Here is a 6000-nt window from a genome sequence, read left to right as displayed (position 1 = left end):
AAGGTACAGATATAGCTTGATTCAAAGCAAGGATCATGTTCATTATTGCCTGAATTGCTTCATTCAAGTGCTTTCATTTAAACATCTTGTGATATTTTTTGAAGCAATAATCACATTAACAGTTTTTCAAGCAATTATTAAGGAAAGCCATTAACACAATACTTTAAAAACAGAAAATCTAAATTGGCATGTAAAATGGCTTGTTGTGTGGAGCATTATTTGCTGCACTCATCTGTGTGTTATTTCTTTGCACCAAACTGAAGTATGCATGAACTCGAACTTTTCATGGTTTTGCCTGTTAGATAATGTGTACGATTGAATGTCACAGAATTTTCATTGAAACTTTTATTGATTACCGAATTTTCAGGACATTGGTCTGTGTATTTCTTTGTCAGGCTTTACAATGCAGGATTCACAGAGTGTGCAAGCAGCTGAGTGAGAGATTTTCAAGCGTGGATGTAACTGCACTGTGAGAGAACCTGAAAATAGTGCACAGAAGAGAAATATTCAGCTGAGATGCCCAGTGGACTTGCTTAGGTCAGTCTGCTGTCAGAGACATCTTCATTTTTTTTTCATTTATTGATGCCAAATGCTGAATAAATGAGAGTATTATCAGGTCGGCCTTGATAATTTGCTCTATCTCATTAGTTTTCACATCAAAGTTAATCAGGAATTTGCGAGTAATTGGCAAATAGACAAAAGCACGGATCACAGGGTCTTGTTTTCTGTGCATGTCACACTGGAACATTAGTTGACTGGTTCAAGCTGATACGCTCAAAACGAAAATGATGTCTAAGGTGTAACAAATAAGATCCTCAAAATTAATGAGGTTACCCAATAAAAAAAATGAATCAATGTGATTTGGACAAATATAATTTAGAATAATTGCTTGATCGCAATTCCTGTAGAAGTCTGATTTGACCACACAAGAGGGCTCAGAATTAAGATGTCAAGAAAAGAATTAATTTGGCGACAGGGTCATGCAATTTCTTCTCCCCCCCCCCCACCCCTTTCTTTCAGGCCGGAAAAGCAGGGTGTCTGAGATGCTATTTTCCAATTATAAGAAAAAAAAGGCAGTGGAGGTTTGCCGAGTCGTTGCTGCCACTCTTCTGCTTGATCGGCTGAGCGTTTCTGCAAAGCGTACCTGCTCGCTATCAAGCAACGATCCCAGCAAAGCTTTGAGGTCTTGAGCCTAAACTGTGGGGAAGGTTCAGACAGAAGGTAAATTTGCTTTGATCTGCATTACATCTAATTGAGTCACTGGCGATGTCTCTATCCCGACATCAAGAAATTTGAAATTGTTAGATTATTTCACTGGGGATTAAACCTAATTTACGCGTGTTCTGCATTAACCTATTAGACAGGCTCATCTGCATTGCTAATGCAGTCCAGACAGCTGTCAGTGCTAAAGAAAAACATGATCATGCAATCCTTGAATGAATGATTCCAGCTCTGATTAGTGCTTGTGAAGTTAGCTGAACCCGAGTGATAAGGAAGGAAATTCCCAAGTTGCCAATAGCAAGAAAAATTATCAGACTGTAGGCAAAAAGCCTGTACCTCGCAGCTCATAGGCTTTAATCTAAGTGCAGCTTAAAGTGACAATATTTAAAGCTATAAAAATGTAATCATGCCAACTAGGGCAGCTACAGATCTGCAGGGTCTGAACAAAGAATTGTGGCATTACAGTCTAATTTCTAATGAACTTTGGCACTAATAAGTGATTCGGTAGATATTTTAACATTGCAGAGAAAAGCCTCTCCACCCCCATACAAAATCAATTTTAGACTTAAAAATAAGAAGCCTGGCTTATAACGACACTGACAATTCCTGAAAGTACTATACTTACACAGCCCATTTCGTAGATTATTTTCTAAAACTAATAGTGGAATTGTTCCTTTTTTTTCACAAAAAATAATTGGTAAACTCTGCATTTTTAAACTCGATACCTTCTTGTCACTTAAATCTGCATCAGGCCTGGCAGTTGTGGAAGGCTGAGATTTACAAGCATTAGGTCAGGACTGAAATTCTTCAATTCCATCCCGTTTGACTGAATGTTACACTTGCGTTGGCTTTGCTGATCCTGCGGTCTTTGTGTACATTGTAATGAGCACTGCTGTAATCCCAGGCTTTTTTCTTGCTTCTTTCTCGGAGGCTGTAGTCAGCTGTAAAAAGCAACAATGGCAGATCCCCATGAGAGGTGAAAATTTAGGGATGGTTTAGGGCTTCCAGTTATAGAGCTAGTAACCGATTTAATCCTATTAGCACCCCCAAACAATGTCCTTTTCCATCCGAATGTGGGCAGAAATCAGTCTTTTATTTGTTATCAGGTAGGAGTGAGTGTTTGTGTTTTACCATCCGATTGCCAAGACAATAAACTCCAATAAATTAGGAAGATTGCACTAATAGGTCAATATTTATTTGTTGTTTTGGCATCCTTGTTTCAGAGTGGGACTTGTTGATCGAGTAAACTTTACAACAGCGATTACCTCTTAACTCTTAGGACTGGCTATTGTATATATAGGATGAGACAGAGAGATCCACACTGATGAATAGCAAAATAATTGCCACTAGAACAATTTAGAATGGAAAGTGTTTGTAACCAACAAAAGTAGGAAATATTTTTTTTAACCTAAAGATCAACAGGCAAAGTCTATTTCCATCCCAAACCACCCATAAATAGGAAATGAAGCAAAATGGCTTTGTGCACAGCTAAACAAAGTAATATCAATTGCTGTGACAGAGAAATTCTTGACCATATGTCTATACAGCTGGCGATAGAGAATACTTTTCATAATGTCAATTACATCTATGAAATGTTCCTAGATGGTATCCATGTTTATGTTTTATATGCAGTCTATGACCTTTACTTTAATAAATTCAAATATATCCAGTGGCTTGAAACTAATTGATTTTTTTTGTTTTCATTTACAAAGCAAATTACGGATTTTAATAACTTGTTTCTCATGTGTGTGCAAAAATTATAATTTACTGGGGAATAATTTGATTACAGATGAAATCAATTCCACCACTCAAATGCATGAGTATGTCAAGAATTTAGTTTCATATAATTCTATAAACTGGTGCAAGGTTATTGACTTGAAAAGACTTTCATAAAAGTAGTTACAATATACCACTACAGTTGTCATAATGAGTCCTATAATTAATTGACATTGGTGTATAATTTGTAGTATTTCTTCAATGAAATTAATACATAATAATAATCCTTGCATTTGATATAGTGCCTTATTGTGTCTTTGAGACATCTCAAAGGTATCCAATTTAAGCAATTGAGGGCTCCTTCCAGTGACCCGAAATACGACACATCAACCTATGGGAGTTTTGCTTCTAATGGAACGGCAATCCTATGGGTTGATAAGAATTCTAACAGGACTTCTTAATAATGAACTCTGTTAAGAAATATCCCAATTATCCCTGTTATCTATGATTTTTTTTAAAAAAAGTACCAGCCTACAGAAGATGTGCTATTTTTTCTGCATTTTGATGGTAATATGCATGAGCCTGTCAAATAAGTTAATTCTTTGTGTATTGAATAACACTCCCTCCTTTGTACCATATGAACATACTTATCTTTATTTTATACCAAGTAAAGAATGAAGTTGTACCAAACTCCCATAGAGTGGGGCCCACAGTCACTGCACTGTTGTTGCTGTTGCTGTTGTTGAAGATGCTGTCTGGCGTGAATGGTGCTATATAAATGTAAGTTGTTGTTGTTTTTCTTTACCTTGAAGATTCAGTGGCAAGGGTTAGAGAAACGTACCTGTTTTGAAATCGGCACCACCAGGGCTCAGTAGAGGAGGTGAATTTCAGGATGATGTAAGATATGTGCTTACCCAGCTGACCTCTGATTTTATCCCCTGGGTCTCGTATCTACCTAGTGAGGGCTCAAACTTGCACTTGTTGGATGTCGAATAACTATCTTCTTTGGAGGGGAGGAAAGCGGGGTCTCCTCGGTGCTGAACTGGCTCCAAGGTGACATGTCTGGCAATGGAATGTTGGAATCGAGCCTACTGTAGCGGACTCGGTAGTCCGGTTTCTGAGCCAGGCAGGCAGGTCTGCAGTAATCCAAGGCACTGCTGCTGACATCACAGCCAGCCTGGCTCATCGGCAGAGCCTGAAAGGGCGGCTGAAGGCACTGTCAAAAAGGAGGGTCTTGAGTCGTGCCTTGAAGGAGGGAGGGAGGAAGGCAAAGGGATTGTGGGATGGAATTCCAAAGAGTGGGGGCAGCGAGGCCGAAAGCCTGCTGCCAATGGTAGCGCAGGTCGGGTGGGAGACCTGGAGCAGGCTGGAGCCTGCTCAGCGGAGGGAGCAGACAGGTTGATAGAGATCAGCATGTCAGAAATGTAGGAGAGAGCAAGACTGTGGAGGCCCTTGAAAGTGAGGACGAGGAAACAGTACCGATCAACCACGGGCTTACCTAGACTTGTGCGAACGTTTACCATTTCTTGACAACCCCATGGGCCAATTCTCTCCCACGGGCCACAGGTTGGCCACTACTGCTAAACAGTATATCCTGTGAAACTCTTTGTGATGTACTCTCAACATGGAATGGGTTTTATCGAATATTAGGATTATTATTAAGAATACAACAACAACAAGATTACATTTGTAAACCCTTTCACGTCGGAAGGACATCCCAAGGCACTGAAATACAAGAGCTGGAAGTCAAATACCGCAGGCTTGGCTTCACAGATATTCCCATGAAGAATGCTATCAAAGGATAGTCTCCAGACAAACTGATCCATTGAAAGAAAAAAAGTAATTTTGAGGCCACTGAAGAAGACCGCAGCTTTAATGTTAGTCTCCAATTCTCTGAGTAGATGGCTGTACAGTATGGGGAGATTCCAGGAATGATCCTTTGTCTGTGTTGAGTTCGTTAACCAATGTAGAAATTTTTAATGGGTCAGTTTTCTTGGCTCCTATTCGTACTTTGAGGACAATTCAATGATGCAGTCTGTTCACTGCTACACTTAGCAAACTTGGGCGTAGTGGGTTGCTAGGGAGGATGGTTGAAACAAGGATGCTGGACTCATGGTCATTTAAGAAATGGTTTCATGTTATAGATGCTGCAGTGCGAGGACAATAGATTGGGTATTCTGGAAGGTTAAGATCAAATGGGCCACTGGGCATTCCTCATCTAAATCAATCTTATGATCTTGCGACCTTGTGAGTTGATTTCATCCAGGGCTGAAACTCGGCCACTACAGTTGGCTTCAGTGCTGTGTGTTAGACTATCTCCTAGTTCTGATTGTTAAACATTAAACACTAATAGTGATGGAATGTTTGGATATTGGGTGAGGGAAGGATCAGGGTGTACTAAATACCAAGCCTCAAACATTGATGATGGGCAGGGGGGGTGGGAAATGTGCAACAGGCCCAAGTTTGCTAAGTGTAGAGGTGAACAGAAGAGTGAGCCTAGAGAAGATCACAGAAGTTGGAAGGATCGAGTGTATGAAGGGTTTTGTAGGTGAGGGTGGGAATCTTTAAGTTAATCTGCTGAGTGACAGAGAGATAGTAAAGTTTCACAAGGTGATGGGAACACATGCAGTTGGCAGAGTTTTGGATGAGCTGGAGCTTATGGCCAGTGTTATTGGGGAGGCCAGTGAGGAGAGGATTTGAGAAGATTTCAATGTCTGCAGACTAAATGGGGGTATGGTGCTCCCATCTAAGAAACTGCCCTGAAGTGTACTGGTGCTTTGTACAGGTAAACTGCTTGTTAAATAGGTTCAATCCTAACAGATTTCTTCACATTTTTCTACAATAAAAGCAGAATGTATAACATCCAGTCACCAATACTGGATAACGGTAGCTTAAAACTGTATCAGTGTGTGCTGAGTTAACTGATCTCCTGATGGATAGAAGTTAGTAAGCTGCAGTTGGCCTCAACATCCATGGATTAAACAGGGGAAATCAGTCTGGGTTTCCATTCCTATCAAGACATCCACGGAGAAAAATGGATATGTTTGGGTGCCTGATGTCAGG

The 6000-nt window shown here is 40.1% G+C and overlaps 1 long non-coding RNA gene across 1 annotated transcript in view; it reads left to right on the top strand.

Moving 5' to 3' along the window:
• Positions 1–410: 410 nt before the first annotated feature.
• LOC103181688 overlaps positions 411–6000 on the top strand; it is a 55135-nt gene continuing 49545 nt past the window's right edge. Inside the window, exons 1-2 of the long non-coding RNA XR_488228.2 lie at positions 411–537; positions 1021–1221. This is a non-coding gene — a long non-coding RNA (uncharacterized LOC103181688). The remainder of the gene's footprint in view (positions 538–1020; positions 1222–6000) is intronic.

This window comes from Callorhinchus milii, unplaced genomic scaffold, assembly GCF_018977255.1.
Source record: "Callorhinchus milii isolate IMCB2004 unplaced genomic scaffold, IMCB_Cmil_1.0 Scaffold3, whole genome shotgun sequence".
Lineage (NCBI taxonomy): Eukaryota > Metazoa > Chordata > Chondrichthyes > Chimaeriformes > Callorhinchidae > Callorhinchus > Callorhinchus milii.
The sequence above is the reverse complement of the archived record's forward strand: the minus strand, read 5'-3'. Positions and strand labels throughout refer to the sequence as shown.